Source organism: Phocoena phocoena, chromosome 8, assembly GCF_963924675.1.
Source record: "Phocoena phocoena chromosome 8, mPhoPho1.1, whole genome shotgun sequence".
In the NCBI taxonomy this organism is placed as follows: Eukaryota; Metazoa; Chordata; class Mammalia; order Artiodactyla; family Phocoenidae; genus Phocoena; species Phocoena phocoena.
In genome coordinates this window covers 42,753,196-42,781,193 of record NC_089226.1, presented here as the reverse complement: position 1 = coordinate 42,781,193, position 27,998 = coordinate 42,753,196, and positions in this window count along the sequence as shown.

The window sequence follows — 27,998 nt, the reverse complement described above, 5'->3', positions numbered from 1 at the left end:
AAAATGTAGAATAATTCAATGTCCATCAACTGATGAATGGACAAAATGCAGTATAATCATACCATGATTATGATGAATAATAGAAAAATATTCAGCAATAAAAATGAATGAAGTGCTGGTACATGTTACAGCATGACTACACCTTGAAAACATTATGATAAGTGAAAGAAGTCAGTTTCAAAAGATCACATATTGTATGAATTCATTTACAAAAAATGTCCCAAATGCAAATCTATGTACAGAATGTAGAGTATTGTTTGTCTTGAGCTTGGAGGGGAGATGGAGTGTGACTGCTAATGGGTACAGGGTTTCTTTTGGGGGTGACAAAAATGTTCTAAAAATAGAATGTGAGAAGTCACACAACTCTGAATGTTCTAAAAAAAACATTTTGTTGTACACTTTAGGTGAATTGAATGACATGTTCATTATATCTCATTAAAGCTGACTTTTTAAAAAACTCACAATGAATTTGATCATAATATATTAAACAAATGAAAATCTAAAATGAGTTCACATCCTGAGATTATTTTTATTGATCTATGATCATCAGAATGAAATCTTCCATACTTCACATCTGTTCTTATGGTATTATAAATTCCAATTATTCCTCTTAAAAGGTTCATATTCCTTAATTCTTTCTTCAATGTTTAAAGTAATCTCTAAATTAAAAATTGCTAAAAATATTTTAGGATTTCTTGATTCAACTCAGAAATTAGAATACAATAGGCAGGTAAACTTGTGTATTTTCTGTATGCATTTCTATCATTAGATATCTAATTGTAATATTATTTTAACTAATAAAGTTTAGCTACAGAAGGATAGTCTGATAAGATTGCTTAAACTGAGGGCTGATAATTTAAACTACTGTTCTCTTCAAATCGCTTTAAGAGTACTAAGTTTTTCAAAGTTGTAGAACCAGGGAGGGTATTTACCATAGAAAATAATTTTCTATACTCTGAAAACTGAAGTGTGAGGGCACTATTCTGAATGTTATGCATTCTTTGTCCAATGGTCAAAATTGATCTAATCACTGTAGAACAACTGGTTATTCAAGGAAGATTTATATTATTATTCAAAATCATATATGATGTTATCATCTAAACAGTATTTAATATTTCATCTAAAGCAATGTTCTGCAAATTCATTTAAAATTTTGATTTCAGGAAAACAGTGTTCTATTCATATTAATGTATATATATATCCTCTAATTAGACAATTAGAACTATGTATTAAGTGATTTCTAATATAGCTTTGAAGAAAGCATACTATAAAGTATAAATCATTTCACATCTGTGACTAGAGAAAATTAATGAATTTGCTAGAAATTCACTATTTTTTCATATTTTTGATCTAGCTTCTAAACTTCCAGAAGATAAGAATGATACATTTCTTATTATCTGTTTATCCTGAGCCTATGACTGTGCCAGCTAGATAAATATATATTTTTTTAATTACAAAGAACTTTAAACAGAGTTAACCAAAATAGAATACCCTGTTTTGGGCAGCAATGACCTCTTCCATACTAGAAGGTTTAAGGATGGATGGCCAGGACTTTGCATGTACTCAAGGATGTTGTAAGGGAGCAATCAATCACTTAAGGGTAGTTCAGGCTACATGAAATCCATGGTCCTTTCCAACACTATGATTCTGTGCATATGGGGATATGACATACTTATGCAGAGACATGTTTGTGTATTTAAAAATTTTTTTCCAACGTTCTTCCCAGTGAAACTATGCACCATTTCATCAGTCAATATCTTACCTAGAAGCTTGTAATTCAATTGAATGTACATGAAAATACCACTGTTTTTATAAAGAGCACTATCTGGTAAAGAAACAAAAATTAATCAATTCTTTAATTCAAAGTTTTAAACATGGGTTGGAGAGAGAAATTTGGATAGGCTGAATTTCCCTAATGCAGTTTTTTGTTTGTTTGTTTGTTTTTGTTTTTTGTTATTGTGGTACGCGGGCCTCTCACTGTTGTGGCCTCTCCCATTGCGGAGCACAGGCTCTGGACGCGCAGGCTCAGCGGCCATGGCTGATGGGCCTAGCCGCTCCGCGGCATGTGGGATCTCCCCAGACCAGGGCACGAACCCACGTCCCCTGCATCGGCAGGCGGACTCTCAACCACTGCGCCACCAGGGAAGCCCCCTAATGCAGTTTTAATAGCTGTGTTTACAACCATATTTCACCATACAATGTCTAAGTCTAAATGTAACATGTAATTAATTTCATGAAAAGCATGTTTGTTTTTAATTGAAATAATTTGTACTCTCTGTAATTTTGCCAGGAAACTAACATGCATATACTTAAGCATGTCAGAGGTGAATAGCTACACATTATTCAAGAGTATTGTGTTCCTGTGCTGGCAACACTAGTATTGTACATAATGTGCCCTGTAGCCCAGAAAGACATTTACATTGTGATGACTTACCTACAGGTTATCAAGAAATTAGTACAGAAAATCTCATGCCAATCAGTATGAGGGAATAGGGGAACAGTTATTTTTCATAGAATCTTTGCTAAGAAAGTGAGTTATTTTTCACCAATTTTGGAAACTATATATACTCACTGTGTTTGAATTGAAAGTAAAGCTCATCACATTTATATGAATAATAAATGCTTATAGAGTCATTTGCTGTCATTCACAAAGGAATGTCAAATATATTATCTTATTTGAAATTCACAACAAATTTTTTAGCATGATTGGACAACTATTATTATACCTATTTGAGAGATCGGAATGCTTTTGCTTAGGAAGTTGTGTTTTCCTTAAAGTCACACTGCTAATTATTAACAAAGCTAGTACAAGAACCCAGATTTTCTGCATCATCTAGCATGGTGTTTGGTAAAGAATAGGTCCTTATTGAATATGTGTTGAGTACATTCATGTTTGAAAATTTGGCCTTAGTATAGAGGGCTCTGTCTACTGCATTGTGTTACAATGGCTTCGTATGGAATTCTTTTCAATGGTGTCCTCTGAAAGACTTCATTTAGAAGAGCTGATGACTTCAGGTTTTGCTAATCAGGTAACTAAGGTATCTGACTATGAATTTAAATAAGCGGGAGTTTCAAATACGTTGTTTTTAAACAGGTAGATCATTTTTTTTTTTTTTTTTTTTTTGAGGTACGTGGGCCTCTCACTGTGTGGCCTCTCGCGTTGCGGAGCACAGGCTCTGGACACACAGGCTCAGCGGCCATGGCTCACGGGCCCAGCCGCTCCGCAGCATGTGGGATCTTCCCGGACCGGGGCACGAACCCGTGTCCCCTGCATCGGCAGGCGGACTCTCAACCACTGCGCCACCAGGGAAGCCCGGTAGATCATTTTTGTTAGGTGAGGATGGGGAGGCTTCAGCAACAAGAAGTTTGTGGTGTTTCATTAAAAATATGATACACCAATAATCATATTTTGCCAAATTGTACCACTCTGTCTTCTTCTGTTCATAGCATAGACATTATGAGAAAGTCAGGGAAAGGTTAACAGATGTCACTGTGAAAAAGTAAGGGAAAGAATGATTACCACTTCTCAAGGCTTGTTAGTGCAAAACCACAATGGCTCACTTTGATGTTTTTCAGAAAAAGGTCATTTGGGTCATCCATGTGCTGGCATATTAACTTATTTCTGCCAAATGAGAGAGTCCATGCAGAAGTGATGATTTATTTTGGGTGGGCACAAGTCAAAATCTCTTTGCTAAAAAGATGCTGTATGCAATTCTGACGTGTGTAGTCTGATGAGGCGAGAATAGAGGTCAGCTGATCCGAAGACTGGAAGACCCTTCTTTCAAGGCCAAGCAGAGCTGCCCCAGAAAGGTGCATTGAAGTGGCAGCCATCTAGGCTCTTTGTCGAGGACATGCTGACAATTTGAGCCTGCCTTGATCACTGTCTTGCATTTTTCTCTTCTGAGTTATTCCGGACCTGAATCTTGTCATAATTTTTTCCTTCCCAGTGATAGCATCAGCTTAGTGTCAGAATGACAGAACTTAAGGCCCAGTTTGAGTCGCAGATTCCAGCACTGGTGGGAATGACAAGGAACTGGATACATCAGCTAATGGGTTTCCAAGAATAGCTGGAAGGAGACACAAACCAAGAGACAGTGAGAGACTGTACTGCCAGGGAATTAAGGGTCAGCAACTGAGAATCAGTATAAGTTCTTGTATTGAAGACGTCTGAGAAATTATCCCTGCAGCTCTGCTTTGAGACAAAGCCTCCTTTCTTATCATCCAGGAGTATCCTGTGTTTAATTCTCTGTTGACAGCACCTTGTAGAGATTAAGAGGGGCACGTTGTAGAGTCAGGCAGACCTGGATTTCATTCCAGCTTCACCACTAACCTTGATACTTTGGACAAATTTTAAATCTTCTAAGCCTCATTTCCCTGCCTTCGTAAATTAGAAATAGTAGTACTTTACTCACAGAATTGTTGAATGAATTAATATAATACATATACAGTGTTTATCTAGCACATATATATATATATATATATATATATATATATATATACATGTGTATTTCTATATAGTGATATATACATATAGGAAATGTATCATAAAGATTAAGTGCACACTATACAACAGACATTATTATTATTATAGAAATTGGAAAACCGTCTCTAAATCAGTTTCCTCCCCCCATCCCCACCAAGGCACAGAGCTAGAGTTTCCCTCTTGTTATAGATATAATGGTCCAGGAAGATGTCCACATCCTAAACCTCAGAACCTGTGTATACGTTACCTTACATGGTAAAGGGCACTTTGAAGATATGATTAAGTTAAGGATCTCAAGCTTGAGAGATTATTCTGGAAGATTTAGCTAGGCCCAATGTATTCAAAATGGCCCTTATAAAGGGGGGCAGGAGATTAAAAATCAATAGGACAATAAATAACAATGGAAGCAAGAGGTTGGCATGATGTGAAGAAGGGATCACAAGCCAAGGAACACATGCAGCCACTAGAGGCTAAGAAAGACAAGGAAATTGTTTCTTCCCTCAGAGTCTTGATTTTGCCCAGTGAAACTGATTTCAGACTTCTGACATCAAGAACTGTAAGAGAATAAGTTTGTATTCTGTTAAAACTCTACATTTCTGATAATTCTTTACAGTAGCAATAGGAAACTAACAAATCTAGATAACTTATAGATGGGTATGGACACATGAGCAAGATACAACCAAGAAATGTTGATGAAATCAATGTATCTGACAATAGACCTAGCCTATGAAAAGGTCACATAATTCTTCACCCTCTTTTGCTCTCTATCCACCAATTGGAAGCCAAGAATTTAGAGGTAGACTCTACCTTGGAGCTGTAAGATAAGAGAAGCCTTAGTCCTTAAATCAACCTGTGGAAGACAATCTGCTAATATCTCACTTTACTGAAATGATTTTTTTGAGTATCTTTACCATGAGACAAAATGTATCAAAAAAGGAGGGTGTATCTTATTCCTGTAGCCCTACTGGTTAACATTATGCACAGGTGCATAAGAAGCAGATAGATTTAATCAAAATCAGCAATATTGATTTAAACTGAACTGAGGAAGTCAGAAATGTAGGATAACAAGAGCAGCCTGGGAAGCAGAGGGCAGAGTAGATATGATTTTTCAAGGGCAAAGTTGAGAATAAAGTCAGGGTCAAGGGTTAACTCATAATGGATATGGGCCAGTGGCCTGTGGTCCATGGGCTCATTTAAATTTAGAGAGCCAGATCATTCATCCACTACACAAATGATGACCATAGTAAAGTGGGATGAAAGGGAAGACATGAATCTGAGACCTCTATTCAAAGTTAGTAAAGGAAATTGCTAGTCTGAATATATCATTATTATCAATCTCTTGATGAGAAATCACTTAGCCTTCCCTAAGTTATTCATCTTTTCACACATGCTATTTCAGTGTTAGAATAAACAAGATCGTGAGATACTTTCTGCCCTGGTTCTCATGGGAAAGCAATATAAAGAGGTTCACACTGGAATGAAACTGATTTTTTTTGTTTACACCAATCAAATAAACCAAGACAATCATCAACTTAAAGAATTTTGTTGCTCCAAGTAGTGTCTGTGATTCATAGAGAACATTTACTTTTTCCTGTTTTCAATCTACCTAAGGTCTGCATTATTTGAAGAGCAATCCAAAAATTTTTTTAAAACTAAATGCTTCTCTGATCTGGCACAAAGTTTTGCTTTTATCAGACAGTTCTCAGGCCTTATAATAGGCAATATCATTGTCATTGCAGTGCCAAGATATATCTCTTTCTCAGTGATGCATAAAAGGATTTTCCTCTCTTCAGATGATAATTAAATTAAAAACAAAGTTGGGAAGAAGGCTTTGAACTGCTCTGGTGAGAAAGGTTACTGACTGATCAGTATTTGTTAGCACAGTTGTGTAGAGAAGAGATTTTCCAGCCTGATCATCACAAGTGGGTTTTTCATATCAAGTGAGAAGGCAGTTGGTTTTTCTTCCTTTAAACACTTTGCTAGTGATGCTCAGGAGCCAGCAAACATATAAGCATTTGGAGGGATTTGTAGAGACTTAGGTGAAACATCAAATTAAATTGTCAAGAAAACCCACAAGAGGAAAATGCCGTAAAACCCAAGATCAGGACGTGAGCTGTGGTGTTGGAGCTGACTTACATCCTTTCTGTTAAAAGTGTCATGTGTCACTTTGCTCATCTCCTTGATCTTTGTACCACCAGAGGGGAGGGAGTTGCATGCAGTGTTTATGTTTAATATTATTCCTTTAAGTTGCATAGTCATATCATTGTTTTTTATTCAGTGATCTGATATCTTTTAATCTAAAACAAATATCCAAGTGGTAATGACCAAGAGATTTTAGCATTGCTTAAAGAAAAGGAAAATGTATACACCAGAGGCAGCAAGACATGGAATGCTGGTAACAGTCGGTTTCAAAGAGATAACAATCTAAATTTAATTAGTGGCAAGAAGTTTTGCCTGGGTACTTCTCATCCATAACTGGGGAATAGGAAGACAAATTTTACTAAAGTTTCTTTAGAGGATGAGAATTTGCCCATTGTGCAATTTCATGTTCAAACTTGCTTCCAATCACTTGCATTACATTCTAATAGAAAAAAAAAAAGAATGGACTGAACCTACTGCAGACTGGAAATTGATTTTTAAAAATAATTTTCAAGTATGGCATATCATATTGTCATTTGCTTCCTTTAATAAATGCAAATGACTCATCAACTCCACTGTAGAAAAAATAAAAATGAGGATTTTGTTTATCATAGAGTTTACTATACACTGTAGAAGTTTGATGGCTAGTAAAAATCACAACATTATCATTCACTGAGTAATGTCTACATGCCCATGACTGAATCTGTTTATATTCCCGGAAAAAGATTGTGGATGCCTCAGCAAATATAGGAGCTTTTAGTTGCTTTTCTAAGCACTTTACATACATTGTCTCATTTCATCCATACAACAATCCTTAGAGGCAATTAATATTATCATTATTCTATGTGATCTTTAAAGATTAAGTGAAGTATGAACTTTATGAATCTAACAATTTAATAAAAAAAAAAAAAAAGCCTTCTTTATGGTCTCCTAGTCTTCTCTGACAGATTTTTCTAACTTCAAATTAGGAGAAAAGACAACAGACTCAGCACTTTTCTTCCAGAGCTTCTTATGCCAAGCAGTCCAGGACTTCAGAAGTGAACTAATAAAAAGTTAACCTTCATCAGTCACAAAAGGTGAACCTATTGCCTCCATCTCCAGCTACTTACAGTTTTGTAACTAGGAGAGGATTACCCAAGTGATACTTAAATGAAGAATTAAACTAAAATCTTCTCTTGATTAAAAATAATCTTATAATATCTGTTACTGTTGATTGTTCATGAAAGGGTCCTTGCAATATACTGAGAAGTTTTTTTTTTTTTTCCAGACACAAGTGTAAAAGAAGAATCACATGAAGTGATATATTTATGGATTTACTTTTATTAATAAAAGAAGATCCCATATAATTGGAACCCTTCAGGAAAAATCAACAGCTTACCTTATTCTTCCAATAATGTTTGGAGTAAGCAGAATACCATTCATTGGGTCTGTCTTTTTTAGTTATTGGCAGCCTCTAGAAGAACAGCCCAACACTTTCACTCCAAACTTCACGAGAATAAATCAGAATCAAGGGTAAATTATGAGACCTCCTAAGAAGCAGAAGACTGACCTGTACTGGATGAATTCCAGGATTTATATTGGACATAGTCTTATTTGGTAATAAAGATCACAGGGCACAGGCTATTGTCTTTTTACCTTGGAGTTACTCCAGAAGTCAAAGCCACACATCTTCCTTTCCTTTTTTTTTTTAACTTTATTTTTTAGAGCAGTTTTAGATTTACAACAAAATTCACAGAGATTTCCCATATGTCCCCTGCCCTCACACATGCATCTCTTTCCCCACATCAATATCACTCACCAAGATGGTACTTTTTTTTAATCAAAGATAAACTTACACTGACACATTATAATCTCCCAAAGTCTGTAGTTTACCTTAGGTTTTACTCTTGGTGTTGTACAGTCTACGAGTTTAGACAAATGTATAATGACGTGTATCCACCATTATAATATCATGCACGGTATTTTCACTGCCATAAAAATGTCTGTGCTCTGCCTATTCGTCTCTCAGCTTTGACACCAAAATACAATGTAATAATAGCTTCACTTTACACTTGGTCGTTGATCTGTTCTGTATCTAAATCTTAAAACAATCGATGATTTTAAGATACACCTTCAATTCAAAAACAAATTTTCAGGATCAACAAAATACACTAAATGCATACAGTAAATTTTGTTATTTCTTGTGGTTTGTCTGCTTTGTAAATTAATCAAACATTAATGAGATATAGCTAGGTGCCATTTCCTCTCTCTCTCTCTCTTTAATCAAGAATACCTTTGTGCAGATTTGATGTTTGAAGAAAAGTCACTTGAAGAGCTATGCTTAGTTATGGTTATGTAAGGTGAATAGACATACAGTCCAAGGAAAAGCTAGAGTGGAACTCTGAAATTTAATGAAAGCTGTCCTGCTCCCCAACCCAAGGGCCCTTAACTCTCAACACTGCAGAGAAACACTGATGTACTTAATGCCTCATCTCCCATAATGTAGCCATGGAGGTCTGCTAGAGAAGAGCTAGTGACCCAGACAAAGCTCTCTTCTGCAAAGGTCAAAGGAGAATGCATTAGGAGAGAAGAGCGGTACAGGCATGAAAAGTTCCTCATTTTTCCAGGGGAGCACTAGCACATGGCACAGATGTGGCTGTGCACATGAGTCTGAACCATTCAAATAAATGCAACCCCAGAGCTTGGCAAGCTGCCCTCTGGTACCAGGAAGGCTTCAAGTCAGCTGTGGACAGGCCTCTGATGGTCTCTGCTGGAGTGAACTTCAAAAATGACTCTGGTCACTATAACCAAAGCAACTGGATTAAAGCCTGCAACAATATTCCAATTATCATTCTCTATCTTGTAATCCTTTCTGCTCTATTTGTCAAGGAACAGGACCCTTGGGCTGAGTAAGCCCCAGAAGTCCAGGAGGGGACAGATGTGGTGAGGCAAGGCATAAAACCTTTCACAATAAAAGCCCACTAATAAAGACAAATAAATATGCAGGAAATGAATTTAAAAATTAATTAGAAGATATGATTTCACTGGTGTATGTTTGCCTCACAAAATTTATGCATACAAAATAAGTATTTTCAATATAAAATCCTTGTGTAACAATTGGAAGATACATTAAACAATAATTATACAGAAAAATATAAGTTAAACTTAATCTAGATGTGGTTCTATCAATATAATAATACTGAAAAAGTCACAATCAGATAATCACATAACTAAATTCATACATCTATAAACAGTGGCAGCCAGAGCCACTGTGAATTACACCCAAATCTCAGCCTGGTGATCATAGCATTTCTTTATATATCAAAAATGATTAATAATAGTAAGTTACAAATAGTTCTAAGAATACTACATTTTTTGTGTATGTCCAAAAATTTTAATATGTATATAAGTATAAGATATAATGAAATGCATTTTCTTCAATAATATCACATGAGGGGTACTGTGCCTGAGGCAGCATGTGGGTATTCAAAAACCCCCAGGTACTCCATTCTATTAGCTAAATTCACTGCATTCCATGTAGGCTCAAAAAGTAGTACTTGCCATTGAGATCCATCTTAACAGTTTAGCTAGTTCAAATTTTAGTAGTAACAACAATAATTTATGCAAAACTGAGGCTAGACATAATTAGTTGGGTTATATTTTAACTCTAATCCTTATAGCAACCATGAAAGGGAGGAAATATCAACATCATTTTTAGAAAATATAGTGTATTCATTCATTTATTAATTTATTGATCCTGTAAAAATTTAATACTTTCTTATTTGCAGACATTTCTCTGGGTACTGAGAATTCAACATTAAACAAAACAATTAAAGTCCTTAATTTCATAAGCAAATAAATATACAAAATAGAGGCAGGTAGTTATGATCAAATTAAGAAATACCACCAGAGTTACAGGATAGAAAGTCAGGATGGGGATAAGTTTTATTTTAATATTATGCTTGTAGGAGGGCTTTCTGAGCCCTTAGTTATATCACAGATCTAAAATAAACATCTTGAGGAAAGGAATTCCAGGTAGAAGGAACAGCAAGGGCATACGCCCTAAGGTAGGAGTGAATTCAGTGAGTTCAAGAAAAACCCTCCAAAGAGTAGTCATAGAGGGAACTTACCTCAACATAAAAAAGGCCACATGTGACAAACCCATAGCCAACATCGTCCTCAATGGTGAAAAACTTAAATTATTTCCACTAAGATCAGGAGCAAGACAAGGTTTCCCACTCTCACCACTCTTATTAAACATAGTTTTGGAAGTTTTAACCACAGCAATCAGAGATGAAAAAGAAATAAAAGGAATCCAAATTGAAAAAGAAGAAGTAAAGCTGTCACTCTTTGCAGATGACATGATACTGTACATAGAGAATCCTAAAGATGCCACCAGAAAACTACTAGAGCTAATCAATGAATTTATTAAAGTAGCAGGATGCAAAATTAATGCACAGAAATCTCTGGCATTTCTATACACTAATGATGAAAAATCTGAAAGTGAAATTAAGAAAACACTCCCATTTACCACTGCAACAAAAAGAATAAAATATCTAGGAATAAACCTACCTAAGGAGACAAATGACCTGTATGCAGAAAATTATAAGACACTGATGTAAGAAATTAAAGATGATACAAATAGATGGAGAGATATACCATGTTCTTGGATTGGAAGAATCAACATTGTGAAAATGACTCTACTACCCAAAGCAATCTACAGATTCAATGCAATACCTATCAAACTACCACTGGCATTTTTCACAGAACTAGAACAAAAAATTTCACAATTTGTATGGAAACACAAAAGACCCCGAATAGCCAAAGCAATCTTGAGAACGAAAAATGGAGCTGGAGGAACCAGGCTCCCTGATTTCAGACTATACTACAAAGCTACAGTAATCAAGACAGTATGGTACTGGCACAAAAGCAGAAAGATAGATCAATGGAACAGGATAGAAAGCCCTGAGATAAACCCACGCATACATGGTCACCTTATCTTTGGTAAAGGAGGCAGGAATATACAGTGGAGAAAGGACAGCCTCTTCAATAAGTGGTGCTGTGAAACTGGACAGGTACATGTAAAAGTATGAGGTAAGATCACTCCCTAAATCCATACACAAAAATAAGCTCAAAATGGATTAAACACCTAAATGTAAGGCCAGAAACTATAAAACTCTTAGAGGAAAGCATAGGCAGAACACTCTATGACATAAATCACAGCAAGAACCTTTTTGACCCACCTCCTAGAGAAATGGAAATAAAAACAAAAATAAACAAATGGGACCTAGTGAAACTTCAAAGCTTTTGCACAGAAAAGGAAACCATAAGCAAGACCAAAAGATAACCCTCAGAATGGGAGAAAATATTTGCAAAAGAAGCAACTGACAAAGGATTAATCTCCAAAATTTATAAGCAGCTCATGCAGCTCAATAACAAGAAAACAAACAACCCAATCCAAAAATGGGTAGAAGACCTAAATAGACATTTCTCCAAAGAAGATATGCAGACTGCCAACAAAAACATGAAAGAATGTTCAACTTCATTAATCATTAGAGAAATGCAAATCAAATCTACAATGAGATATCATCTCACACCAGTCAGAATGGCCATCATCAAAAAATCTAGAAACAATAAATGCTGAGGAAGGCGTGGAGAAAAGGATACCCTCTTGCACTGTTGGTGGGAATGTAAATTGATACAGCCACTGTGGAGAACAGTATGGAGGTTCCTTAAAAAACTACAAATAGAGCTACCATATGACCCATCAATCCCACTCCCGGGCATATACCCTGAGAAAACCATAATTCAAAAAGAGTCATGTACCAAAATATTCATTACAGCTCTATTTACAATAGCCCAGAGATGGAAACAACCTAAGTGTCCATCATCAGATGAATAGATAAAGAAGATGTGGCACATATATACAATGGAATATTACTCAGGTATAAATAAAAAGAAGGGAAATTGAGCTATTTGTAATGAGGTGGATAGACCTAGAGTCTGTCATACAGAGTGAAGTAAGTCAGAAAGAGAAAGGCAAATACCATATGCTAACACATATATATGGAAATTAAGAAAGAAAAAATGTCATGAAGAACCTAGGGGTAAGACAGGAATAAAGACACAGACCTACTAGAGAATGGACTTGAGGATATGGGGAGCAGGAAGGGTAAGCTGTGACAAAGCGAGAGAGAGGCATGGACATATATACACTACCAAACGTAAGGTAGATAGCTAGTGGGAAGCAGCCGCATTGCACAGGGAGATCAGCTTGGTGCTTTGTGACTGCCTGGATGGGTGGGATAGGGAGGGTGGGAGGGAGGGAGACGCAAGAGGGAAGAGATATGGGAACATATGTATATGTATAACTGATTCACTTTGTTATAAAGCAGAAACTAACACACCACTGTAAAGCAATTATACTCCAATAAAGGTAAAAAAAATAGAATCTGCAAACAATGAATTCTGGAGAGGGTGTGAAGAAAAGGGAACCCTCTTGCACTGTTGGCAGGGATGTAAATTGATACAGCCACTATGGAGAACATTATGGAGGTTCCTTAAAAAACTAAAACTGGAACTACCCTATGACCCAGCAATCCCACTACTGGGTGTATACCCTGAGAAAACCATAATTCAAAAAGACTTATGTACCAAAATGTTCATTGTAGCTCTGTTTACAATAGCCACGACATGGGAGCAACCTAAGTGTCCATCAACAGATGAATGGATAAAGAAGATGTGCCACATATATACAATGGAATATTACTCAGCCATATAAAGGAACGAAACTGAGTTATTTGTACTGAGGTGGATGGACCTAGAGTCTGTCATACAGAATGAAGTAAGTCAGAAAGAGAAAAACAAATACCATATGCTAACACATATATATGGAATCCAAAAAAAAAAGGTCATGAGGAAGCTAGGGGCAAGATGGAATAAAGATGCAGACCTACTAGAGAATGGACTTGGGGACACAGGGAGGGGGAAGAGTAAGCTGGGACAAAGTGAGAGAGTAGCATGGACATATATAGACTACCAAATGTAAAATAGATAGCTAGTGGGAAGCAGCCACATAGCACAGGGAGATCAGCTTGGTGCTTTGTGACCACCTAGAGGGGTGGGATAGGGAGGGTGGGAGGGAGGGAGATGCAAGAGGGAACAGATATTGGGATTTATGTATATGTATAGCTGATTCATTTTGTTATAAAGCAGAAACTAACACACCATTGTAAAGACATTATACTCCAATAAATATGTATATATATATAAATATATATATATGCTGACTTTCCACAATAAATAAATAAATAAATAACGCATCAAAAATGCTAGGTTGTTTGGAACATAGTGGTTATGGCAAAAAGTAGAAAGAGGAGAAGAAAGAAAGCTAGGTCAGGGCCAGATAAGATAGGGTCTTAAAAGCAATCATAAGGAATATATAATTTTAATTTGAGCCAAGGAATGCTTTCAGCTAAGGCATTATATAATCTATTTTGATTTTGAGGTTCACTCTGGCTCTAGAGTGATCATGGAGATAAATTTTGTGTAGAATAAACTGTAAAGAATACATAAGTTAAAGCAGGGAGACCAAATAGGAGGCTATGTCCCAGTGAAGAAAGATGATGCCTTTGACCAGAGTTTTTGGTTCTGGAGCTGATGAGAAAAGGTAAAGTTCAGAATAGATTTTGAACATGAATTTGTGGAAGTGAGCTAAGGAAGTCAATCATGAGTGCTAATTTGGGGTCCTGAACAAGTGTGTGAATTATGATAATATTCATGAATATGCATAAAACATAGCAAAAAGGAAGAAGGGAAATGAGAGTACCAATGATCAGAAAATTAAGCAACTTGCCAAAGATGACTAGATGACTACTAGAGTTTAAATTTGCACCCAGCTTGATCTGATCTGGTTCCAAAGCCTACCCTCTTTGCATTCACTATGCTATAGAAAGTCCTGAAGGCATAAAAACTGCCCATGTGTTTCCTCTACAAGATAAGTGAAAATTCACTGCTGAGCTTAGTGGATTTCCAGGCTTTTGGTAAATTCACTGCACTATTTTTCAATATTATGAGTTCTTGGGAGAAAGCAGAAAGGAGATGTTGACCCTCCTGAGCAATTGACAATGGACACAGATTAGATAGAATTGCACTTAATTGCTAGGAAGATATTGACACTGATAAACATTGATGCTATTTATAGTTTAGATGCTGCAGGGAGCCTGGGAAATAATGTGCAAAAAACATTTTCGCTTATCTTACTTTCTTTGGATACATTCTCAAAATATACTTGCAGTAGTTCCTTGAGGCTATTATAACAAACATTTTCTCACCCAGAAGGAGTAGGGGAAGTAGCAAAAGAATAAACGCAATCAAAGCAACAGCTAAAAAATTGTGGTAGCTACAACCTGTGACTTAACTGTGTTACATAGGCTCCTGCTCTAAGGAGCTCATGCAAGCAGAGGAACTCCAAAATGCAGGTAAACAGGAAACATTTCCCCTGCTGCTCCTGAGGATGTTACTGTTAACAGAATAGACCTGGGTCAGTTCAAAACCTCCTGGAATTTATTCAGCATTCTTGGCAAGAAGGCAATACTGACCGAACAGAAGTTACCTACTGGTATGGCAGCCTTTATCCATTATCCATGAAAGGTACTGTCAGATGCCCTGAGGCTTTAGAAAAGTAGAACCATATGTTCACCGCTTGCTAGGGTGACTATAAAAAGCCATAGCCCTTGAGCCATACTGATGATGTTAGTTGGATAAAATGATGGCATCATAAGGTCTTTCTTTGTGAATTTTAATAAGTTAAATGTTCAGAAACATAAGGTTATGCACCCCCAAAGACTCCGGCCTCACTAATCTATTTGTTTCCCAGCATTGCTGTCAAGTGGGAGAGGATTCACTGCTTGAACGTTAAGGTAACATGATTTTCATGGTCTTTATCCTGACATTTATTTGCTGGTAATAAGACAGTGTTTGGGCTAGGTGATGCTCCAACTTCTCAGCAGATGGTAGAAATTTACAGAAGAATAAGCAGGGCTTTTTCAGTGGCTGGGTTTTTGAGTAAAAGGCTGTGTCTGTACAGGATTTTGGAGGTGGTCAGATCTATGTTCAAATCCGAGTTGTTCCTCTTACTAGGGGCAAGACCGTGGGCAAGTTGTCTAACCTCTCTGTATTTCCGTTTTATCATCAGAAACATGGGACTAATAATACCTACATCTTATGGTTATAAGGATTAAATAATAATGTAATGAGGCACACATAGCACAGTGATGAAAGTATAATAAGTACAAGGTAACTCTTCCCAGTCTGTCGCCTCTGTGACATTTTTCTGACTGTATGGACTTAAACTTCTGTTAACAATAGAAAGTAAATAAAAGCCATGATGTATTTGTAAACCATTAAAACTTTAACTACATATTTAAACAGTTTTTCTGACTCTATTTTGTTAAACCGTGCAAACATGATTTAAATCTCCTACAAATACTAGTCATCGACTTATAGGGACCTGGAAAAACACCTCAGTGGACTGTTTAATCTGGCATGGAGCAAAGTGTCTGGGACTCTGCCCTGACCCTCAGTCTAAAAGGCAACCTAAGGGATTATAAATAGCTGCTCCAGCTCCAGCTTCAGCTGTCAGTGGCCCAAAAGGAAAGGGAATGTCAGGGGAAACTCCTGGGAGCACAGATGCAGTGGGGGCAGGTCGTGGTGGAGCGATGCACTGAAATAGTCCATTAAAATATTCACTGAAACAATCCAATGCCTGTTCGTGCAAGCATCACTTATTGATCACTTGGTATATATCAGGCATTGTAGAGAATGCTCACCAGGAAAGGCAGCACAGCTTAATGCAAAGACTGTAGGCGCCAGAGTCAGACACATCAGGACACATCGGGACTCTGTTCACAGGCATTTCGTTGGTGTGCACGGAGAAAGCTAAAAACTGAACTCGCCCCAACTCATTGCTTATCTTATATACATAACTCATTCCTTTTTGTTTCTGGAAAGCATAGAAGTCCTGTACTCCTTAAAACAGTGACAGAATCTCCTGCTTTGAGACTTTCTTACCTCTGGTGACACAGCAAGGGAGGATCCAACTTTTAACTCTGTAAACTATATGCATGGAAGCAAAAACACACACCTATTCCTATGCCTCCCATTGCCAAGTAAAAATATAAACCCTTATCATGGTATATAGAATTTGTCACCATATGACTCCCATTAACCTGTGAAGTATTTTCTGTGGAATACCACTTCCCATCCTGAATATAACACCCTTAATGCACAAAAATGTATGCAAACCTTTAGACAGTGGTGTGTAGTAGGTGAGAAGTAAATATCAGGTCCTTTTTCTTCTTTGCAGATGCCCTTCCTGAGCTGGGCATGGGCTGGAATGATGAGCAGAACCTACTTTGGTTGTAGATAGCCAAAAAAAAAGCACAGAGTCATGTTTTATATTCACTGCAAAGTCTTTGTGCCCTGCACTGTAAAGAGGAATTTCCCACATAATCTACCCCACTCCCTCCCTAATTATGAAAACCCAGACCTTTACAGAAAGGAGCTTTATATCAAACTTTTTTCAATCCCTTGGCTACATGACTAAGACCTGCTCACCCTCCTTCTCAATGAGTTACTTGAAAGGTCTTGGCAAAATCACACAGCCTCCTCAGCTAAGTGGAACCAGCTCCTGAAAAAGTACTCCTTATAAATTGTCTTGTCCATATGTTTCTGGAGGATATGCCATCTGGGATTAGAGTGCTCATATTTTATGAAGCAGGAAAGCAAAAAATATGTTCACAATTTAACAGTTCCATTTGATGGGAAACTGGAATTGAATGTATTTATAACAAACTTATATCATATCAATATGTGAACCCACTGTGCACCAGAAATCCTGTTAGACACTCTTTGGAGTTGAAATGAATGAAGAGACATTGTGCTTGCCTTTAAAGAAGCAGAAAGTCCAAAGAGAGATAGAGAGTGAACATGCCTCTGGTCAACCTGTCAGTAATATACAAACAAAGTTATAAAAACATATTCTAAAAGCAGATTTCATCATCCATGCCAGATCCAGGAGATTGGTCACAGCTGTTGGAATCCTTATATTGGAAAAGAATCTGAGGTTCAAAGAAATGGGGTGTCATTACAATACCTGCCGTGAGCAGGCAAGGGCGGTGGCCCATGTGTCATGCCTTTTCTTCTTTGTCATAGCTGAAAGAAGCAATGACCATGCTTGACAGTTATTAGTAAGTGATGCTAACTTCACCCAGCTGCATTCATCTAACAGCATTTATTAAGAACCAACAAATGCTAAGTGATACATAGAGTAAAAATGACCATAACCCAGTGCTTGCCCTCAATGTGCTTATCAGATCTCCCTCCTCTAACCCTCTTTGGCATCTTTACATGTACCTATTGTGTGACTTCTCACATTATGTAATTTCCTAATTAGTTGGCCATATTACCTCAGTGTGTCCAAGCTACAGACCTCAGCCCATTATCATATCATTAAGCAGAGTTCAGTGGGTCATGACAAGGATTCTTCTGGCTACTATTAACAGAATAGAAAGTGGAATGGATGGAAAATATCAGAGTGCTTTACCCAGAAATGTATTATATTAATGTCTGTATGTACCTACACAAAAATATGTATGCATATGCTGGATTAAATTGTATTTTTAGTGTGGATTATAGTTTAGAAAATTTAAATGACATCTCTTATTTATCTAAAAGTATTCAGGGACTTCCCTGGTGGTGCAGTGGTTAAGAATCTGCCTGCCAATGCAGGGCACACTGATTTGATCCCTGGTCCGGGAAGATCCCATAAGCTACGGAGCAACTAAGCCCATGTGCCACCACTAGTGAGCCTGCACTCTAGAGCCCACGAGCCACAACCACTGAAGGCCGCATGCCTAGATCCCATGCTCCACAAAGAGAGAAGCCACCTCAATGAGAAGCCCCCACACCACAATGAAGAATAGCCCCCACTCATCGCAACTAGAGAAAGCCCGTGTGCAGCAATGAAGACCCAACGCAGAGAGGGCAGACAGCAGAAGCAAGAAGAACTACAATCCTGTAGCCTGTGGAACAAAAACCACATTCACAGAAAGACAGACAAGATGAAAAGGCAGAGGGCTATGTACCAGATAAAAGAACAAGAAAAAAATACAGAAAAACAACTAAATGAAGTGCAGATAGGCAACCTTCCAGAAAAAGAATTCAGAATAATGATAATGAAGATGATCCAGGACCTCAGAAAAAGAATGGAGGCAAAGATCGAGAAGATGCAAGAAATGTTTAACAAAGACCTAGAAGAATTAAATAACAAAAATAAAAAAGATGAACAATATAATAAGTGAAATGAAAAATACACTAGAAGTAATCAATAGCAGAATAACTGAGGCAGAAGAACGGTTAAGCGACCTGGAAGACAGAATAGTGGAATTCACTGCTGTGGAACAGAATAAAGATAAAAGAAGGAAAAGAAATGAAGTCAGCCTAAGAAACCTCTGGGACAATATTAAATGCAACAACATTCACATTATAGGGGTCCCAGAAGGAGAAGAGAGAGAGAAAGAACCTGAGAAAATATTTGAAGAGATTATAGTCGAGAACTTCCTTAACATGGGAAAGGAAAGAGCCACCCAAGCCCAGGAAGTGCAAAGAGTCCCATACAATATAAACCAAAGGAGAAACACACTAAGACACATAGTAATCAAATTGGCAAAAATTAAAGACAAAAAAAAATTATTGAAAGCAGCAAGGGAAAATGACAAATAACATACAAGGGAACTCCCATAACATTAACAGCTGATTTCTCAGCAGAAACTGTACAAGCCAGAAGGGAGTGGCATGATATATTTAAAGTAATGAAAGTGAAGAACCTACAACCAATATTACTCTACCTGGCAAGGATCTCATTCAGATTCGATGGAGAAGTCAACAGCTTTACAGACAAGCAAAAGCTAAGACAATTCAGCACCACCAAACCAGCTCTAAAACAAATGCTAAAGGAATTTCTCTATGTGGGAAACACAAGAGAAGAAAAGGACCTACAAAAATAAACCCAAAACAATTAAGAAAATGGTCATAGGAACATACATATCAATAAGTACCATAAATGTGAAATGAATTAAATGTTCCAACCAAAAGACACAGGCTCGCTGAATGGACAGAAAAACAAGACCCATATATTTGCTATCTACAACAGACCCACTTCAGACCTAGGGACACATACAGACTGAAAGTGAGGGGATGGAAAAAGATATTCCATGCAAAAGGAAATCAAAAGAAAGCTGGAGTAGCAATACACATATCAGATAAAAGAGACTTTAAAATAAAGAATGTTACAAAAGACAAGGAAGTCATTACATAACGATCAAGGATTCAATCCAAGAAGAAGATATAACAATTTTAAATATATATGCACCCAACATAGGAACACCTCAATACATAAGGCAATGGCTAACAGCTATAAAATAGGAAATTGACAGTAACACAATAATAGTGGGGGACTTTGGACAGATCATCCAAACAGAAAATTAATAAGGAAACACAGCTTTAAATGACACAATAGACCAGATAGTTTTAATTGATATTTATAGGACACTCCATATAAAAACAGCAGATTACATTTTCTTCTCAAGTGCACATGGAACATTCTCCAGGATAGATCACATCTTGGGTCACAAATCAAGCCTCGGTAAATTTAAGAAAATTGAAATCATAGCAAGCAACTTTTCTGACCACAACACTATGAGATTAGAAATCAATTACAGGGAAAAAATGTAAAAAAACACAAACACATGGAGGCTAAACAATATGTTACTAAATAACAAAGAGATCACTGAAGTAACCAAAGAGGAAATAAAAAAAAAAAAAAAAACCTAGAGACAAGTGGCAAGGAAACCACGACGATCCAAAACCTATGGGATGCAGCAAAAGCAGTTCTAAGAGGGAAGTTTAGAGCAATACAAGCCTACCTCAAGAAACAAGAAAAATCTCAAATAAACAACCTAACCTTACAACTAAAGGAACTAGAGAAAGAAGAAGAAACAAAACCCAAAGTTAACAGAAGGAAAGAAATCATAAAGATCAGAGCAGAAATAAATGAAATAGAAACAAACAAACAAAAAAAAACAATAGCAAAGATCAATAAAACTAAAAGCTGGTTCTTAGAGAAGATAAACAAAATTGATAAACCATTAGCCAGACTGATCAAGAAAAACAGGGAGAGGACTCAAATCAATAAAATTAGAAATGAAAAAGGAGAAGTTACAACAGACACCACAGAAATACAAAGCATCCAAAGAGACTACTACAAGCAACTCTATGCCAATAAAATGAACAACCTGGAAGAAATGGACAAATTCTTAGAAAGGTATAACCTTCCAAGACTGAACCAGGACGAAATAAAATATGAACAGACCAATCAGAAGTAACGAAATTGAAAGTGTGATTAAAAATTTTCCAGCAAACCAGAGTCCAGGATCAGATGGCTTCACAGGTGAATTCTATCAAACATTTAGAGAAGAGCTAACACCTATCCTTCTAAAACTCTTCCAAAATATTGCAGAGGAAGGAACACTACCAAACTCATTCTATGTGGCTATTATCACCCTGATACAAAAACCAGACAAAAATACTACAAAAAAAGAAAATTACAGACCAATACCACTCATGAATATAGATGCAAAAATCCTCAGCAAAATACTAGCAAATAGAATCCAACAACACATTAAAAGGATCATACACCATGATCAAGTGGGATTTATGCCAGGGGTGTAAGGATTCTTCAATATACACAAATCAATCAGTGTGATACACCATATTAACAAATTGAAGAAGAAAAACCATATGATCATCTCAATAGATGCTGAAAAAGATTTTGACAAAATTCAACACCGATTTATATAAAAAACTCTCCAGAAAGTGGGCAGAGAGGGAAACTACCTCAACAATAATAAAGGCCATATATGACAAACCCACAGCAAACATCATTCTCAATGGTGAAAAACTGAAATCATTTCCTTTAAGGTCAGGAACAAGACAAGGATGTCCACTCTCACCACTATTATTCAATGTAGTTTTGGAAGTCCTAGCCATGGCAGAGAAGAGAAATAAATAAAAGGAATCCTAATTGGAAAAGAAGAAGTAAAATTGTCACTGTTTTCAAATGACATGATACTATACATAGAGAATCCTAAAGATGCCATCAGAAAACTACTAGAGAAAATGAATGAGTTTGGTAAAGTTGCAGGATACAAAATTAATACACAGAAATCTCTTGCATTCCTATACACTAATGATGAAAATTCTGAAAGAGAAATTATGGAAACACTCCCATTTACCATTGCAACAGAAAGAATAAAATACCTAAGAATAAACCTACCTAGGGAGACAAAAGACCTGTATGCAGAAAACTATAAGACACTGATGAAAGAAATTAAAGATGATACCAACAGATTGAGAGATATACCATGTTCTTGCATTGAAAGAATAAATATTGTGAAAATTACTATGCTACCCAAAGCAATCTATAGATTCAATGCAATCCCTATCAAATTACCGATGGTATTTTTTAGAGAACTAAAACAAAAAATCTTAAAATTTGTATTGGGACACAAATGACCCCAAATAGCCAAAGCAGTCTTGAGGGAAAAAATCGGAGCTGGAAGAATCAGACTCCCTGACTTCAGACTATACTACAAAGATACATTAATCAAGACAATATGGTACTGGCACAAAAGCATAAGTATAGATCAATGGAACAGGATAGAAAGCCCAGAGATAAACCTACACACCTATGGTCAACTAATCTATGACAAAGGATGCAAGGATATACAATGGAAAAAAGAAAGTCTCTTCAATAAGTGGTGCTGGGAAAACTGGACAGCTACATGTAAAAGATTGAAATTAGAACACTCCCTAACACCATACACAAAAATAAACTCAAAATGGATAAGAGACCTAAATGTAAGACTGGACACTGTAAATCTCTTAGAGGAAAACAGGAAGAGCACTGTTTGACATAAATCACAGCAAGATCTTTTTTGATCCACCTCCTAGAGTAATGGAAATAAAAAAATAATAATAAATAAAAATAAATAAGAGGACCCAATGCAGCCAAACATAAATAAATAAAATAATTTTAAAAATAAAAATAAAGTATTCAAAAGAAGTGTATGCAAAGTGTATTTCAAAATGGAAGGAATGTGGATTAAAGAAATAATAACACTAAACAAGTTATAGTATTTAGGATGTGATATTCTTTTTTCTGAACCTAGAATCCATAGTCTTCATTAAAGAAAGAGAGAGTGACTTCAGTTCTTCTGTGAGGACAGATCTGCCTGCATTTCCTCACTACTGACTCCCACTCTATCCTGTGTATAACTCAGGATATCACTCCATCATATCACTCATCATAGTGTGCCCAGTTAATCAGTTTACTTATGTGTCTTCTCAGTAGACTGAGGGCAACTTGAGGATAGGGAACTTTTTATCCATTTCTGAATCCCCAGGATTTAGCTCAGAGACAAGTACTGTGTAGATACTCACTAAACATATACTGAAACACACACACACACCTATGGGAGCCACCACAGGAAAAGGGATTTTGCCCTTCTGTCAAGCCAAAAGTGACACAGACAAACTATAAGATGATAGACTGATTGACTGGCTTAGACCAGAATGATTAAGTGAACAATGGAACTACTAGCAGATTAGTAGATGTCGACATGGAACACTTTATGAAAATACTATATGCTTTTTGAGAGGTAACTTAGACTTGTTGCTGTGTCTGGACATAATTTTGAAGTGATATTCTATACTATGCCTAAGATAGTTTGTATTTATTGATGAATATCTTATTAAGAGAGAAATCCAAAACTTAACCTAAAAAATGTATTACAGGAATGTAAAAGTGAGGAGTTGGGGTGAAAATTAAATGGAGAGAAATAATCTCCCTTAAAGTACTTCGGAGAAAGGATTGGCATGATATAATGATGGACTACTCAAGAAAATTCACGTTTATGTCATTATAATAGATGTTTTACAGGTATCTCCAAAAAGGAGTCATCTTCTCAGGAGTGTGACGACAGTGATATCACAATCAGGGTTAGATTTATTGTGGTCAAACTGCCATTGGCTTTCTCTGATTATATAAGAATTACAGCCAACTTGGGCAGATGAAATTAAGATTCTGGAGACTGTGAACTCTGAATCTGACTGAAATCACCATACACATCTTAGGCCAGGATCTCATTTCAGCTAAATTCAAGTTCTAAGTCCAAGGCAGGTGAAAATCATAAGAATTAAGATCCTGGAATACAATCCCGAGTAAAGTTCAAGGAATCCATTCCCAGACTTCACCTAACACAGGGTGAAGTTTTATCAATCAAAAAAAATCCCCTACTATTTGCTTTCTATTTTTGATAATTAAATTTTCCTGTAAATTATATTAAAATGTGTGTCCAGCATGTACTGGAATTTTATTATAAACTGTATGTGAGGACATGCAGGCAGCCTAGCTGGCATAATAGAAACATTTATTTATACACCATCTACCATATGTCAGCCATCATGCTTCATTTTTGTACGTGTTATTTTATTCAAACAAATATGCACCTTACAGATGGATTACAGAGAGATGAAGAAACTTGCCTAAGGTCACAAACATAGAAATCAGCAAAGCCAGCACTGGAAGTCAGATCTCTTCAAATCCAAAGTACAACCATGTTCCTTCCACTATACTTCACTGCTCCTCTAAAACACACATTTCAACAGGCTACCATATGCCAGAGATGTTCTCATGTTATTTTATTGACAGAACAAACTTCCATCAGTTTCTTATTAGTAACTCACTTTTGTAGATGGAAAAAGAGAAATGCAGAGAGAAGAAATGCCTCTTCTAAAGTTATATCACTGTTAAAAAGTAAAATAGATTTAGATATAGATCTATCTGACTCCAAGTAGTGGAGTTTTAAATTGCCTTTAGCACTATGCTGAACAAATTCACTAATACAGGAAGAAAAATTTACTTAAAATCTCATTCTTATTAAACCTGAGACTATAGGACTTGGGCAAGTCCTTTACCCTCTTTGAGTCTGTATTTCTCCCCTCCCCTACTATCTAATTAGGCTGTTGTTACGACCATGTTAAAGAAAATATAAATCGTTGGCTTAGAAAAGCGTGTATGAGACTGTATAAAGAGTTACTCCACTTAATCCCAACATCTAATTGTTCAAGACATAATTATTTTATCACTGAAGGCTTAATCTGTTTAGCATTACTTTGATATGAGATTTTGATAAAATGTATTAAATTATTCTCTGTTTATGTTAATCTCCTTTATAAAATCCCTTTGTTCAAGTTTTACTAATTCTTACTATTTAGAAGAGAACACGGTCTATAGAATCTCACAATTTTTCTTTAAGAAATAGAATTTTCTTAGTATGCCAAATAATTGAAAACAAGTTGTTGATAAATTGAAGTCCAGCTTGGACTATTTTAATCAATTAGATATATTTACTTGGTATTATTCTTATCTGGAAATAAGTAACTTATATGATCTTATTTTTAAAACATCATAAAATTATACGTAAGATTTACTTAAATTTTGTTCCATATAAAACACTGAAATATATCTGTCTGGGAAAAATACTCCTGTGTTTCCCCTTTACCCACACACACAAAATGCTTCTGATGCCAGATATGTGGGACTTTCTTCCCTCCACACCAAGCAATTCTTTGAAACACCAGCTGTGTATCTTACAATTCAATTCAATTCTAACACTAATCAGAATCAGTGCAGACCCCACAGGTTAAGGGTTCAGTCCCATAATACTGCCCCCCACTTCAGATAACAAGTGAAATGAATAGGTCCCCAGGTTATCCACAACTTCTGTTTGACTCAACTACAAAGAGGAATTTCCCATGACCCCCTCCTTGGATTCTATCATTTGGTAGATATAGCTCACAGAATTCAGGCAAGCACTTACATTTACCAGTTTATTATATAATAAAGGATAGAATAAAGCATACAGATAGACAACCAGATGAGGAGATACATAGGGAGAGATATGGAAGGGTCCTGAGCACAAGAACTCCTGTCCCTGTGGAGTTGGGGTGCACCTCTCTCCTGGCACATAGATATGTTCACCACGCAGGAAGCTCTCTGAATCCATACTTTAGTAATTTTTATGGAGACAACATCACATAGGCATGATTGGTCAGTAACTCAATCTCCAGTCCCTCTTCTCTTCCCAGAGGATGGAAAATGTGGCTTAAAGTTCCAAGCTTCTAATCATGGCTTGGTCTTTCTGGTGACCAACTCCCATCCTGAAGCTATCCAGGAGCCCACCCAGAGTCACTTCATTAGAATAATAGACACTTCCATCACCCAGGAAATTCAAAGGGATTTAGGAACTCTGTGTCCAGAAACAATAACAAAGACCAAATATTGAAATAATAGATGCTCTTAGTGCTCTTAGCACTTAGGAAATTACTACAGGTTTAGGAGATCTGTACTAGGAACTGAGAGCAGGTCTATATTTATATACATTTTGTTCTATTATTTCACAATGTGTGCTCTTTATATATGGTGCAAAGCTAGGCTTGAAAACAATTCAGGCCAATAATTGCAAATTATATATCAGTGGCCCCTGAATTAATGAGGTTTAGGTGTCTCTATTTGACAAATAAAATGGTTGAGGTAATATTACAAAGAAGTAATAATCATTGTACTATTACTTCCTTTAGGCCTAATAATTGCAATACATTTCTTACAAGATTTATATGATTGTATAACACAGATGCAAGTATGTAATTTAAAAAAAGGAATGCCCTTTTTTTTTTAATCCTTCAAATAGGCCTAAAGAAAACTTCTGAGTGGGCAGTAAGTAGTAAACCTACTTTTCCGACTGGTGGGTTGGAAGCTGGGGCCATGGATCTTCATTAAGGGAGCTGTCATGTCGCCCCACTCACAGTTGTTGCAAACATTCTCCTTCTGCCATGGGGCAGCCTCTCTCGGAAGACAGTGTGGTACCTTGTGAGATGGAATAAAACTAGGTTTGCCATGTTTTCCCAATTCTCAATATAGATAATTTTCAAAAAATATTTTTCAGGAGGCCACAGCTACAGAGTTAACTTCTCTTGACCTCCACCAGAACTAGCTTCAAATATATATATATTCATAAGGTGACATTTCTTTGTCTATTATATTAAAAAAAATACACAATTGTCATGAACAAACCAAAATTGTTTCCTTTCCCAGCTCCCAAAATACTAACACTGAACCTCGTAACCTCTCTCCTATTACTGGGTGAGTTTTTCTATTTATGCAGAGGTATATGGAAAACCAAGTTTCCTAATAGTTCAAAGAGGCATTTTACTAATAAAAATAAAGGGTCTAAAGTAGTTTTCTCTACCTGTGTAGACAATTTTATAATAGACATCTTTTAAAATAAATATAATCCACTTATTAGAAAATTTACATTTCACAAAGAATTTTCACAATCATCTCATTTGCTCTTCCCAAGAACCCTGTAAGAAAACAAGGCATGGATTATTACATTCATTTTACAGATAAGGAAACAGAGGTACAACAGAATAAAATAAGGAGTCAAGGTCTCAGAATCAGGAGGTGGTGAAGCCAGAACAACAACAGTACAAAACTGCCTTTAAGGTTCTAGATTCAGATTAGTGTCCACCTATGTTAAAAAAACAAGCAAAGAAAGAAAACCACTCATACTTCTGGACTTGAGTGCTGTGGAAACAAGAAGAAAAAGAAAGAGGAAACAGAAAGATGACTATGAGAGGAGGCAGTATTATCCTAGTCTAGGGAAATGTCAGGCCTTTATTCAGCTCTCTTGAGTGTCTGTTTGGATAGGTAAGCCTATCCGACAGCCTGGTTACTAGGGCAAAGAGAATATTGCTGCAGGATCCAATCATGGTAGCAGGGGCATGAGACTCCTGTACAACAGGGAGATATGGGTCAAGGCATTAAGGGCTGTGTGAAGGGCGAGCCTGACGTCTATACTTATGATATATTCTAAGCCATGTGATCTCCCCCAAATCCTGCATTAATGAATGTAAATGAAGAGAATTGAGGAGAAATGGGCTGACACACTTATTCAGGGCTGCCTAAATTATTGGTGATAAGACTGCAATAACATTTTTAAATTTGGAGGCTGGGAGTGAGCCTTTATAATAATGTATGGGAAGCCATAAAACTTCTCCTTAGAAAAATGTACAAATGCATTTTAACAAACACTATTTCCTAGATTTCTGGTATGTTTATAGATTTCCTTATGTCAGCTTAAAAATCTCCATGAAATCTGTAAACCTGAAACTAAGAACAACTGACCTACAATCTGATAATCAATGAATTAAGCAA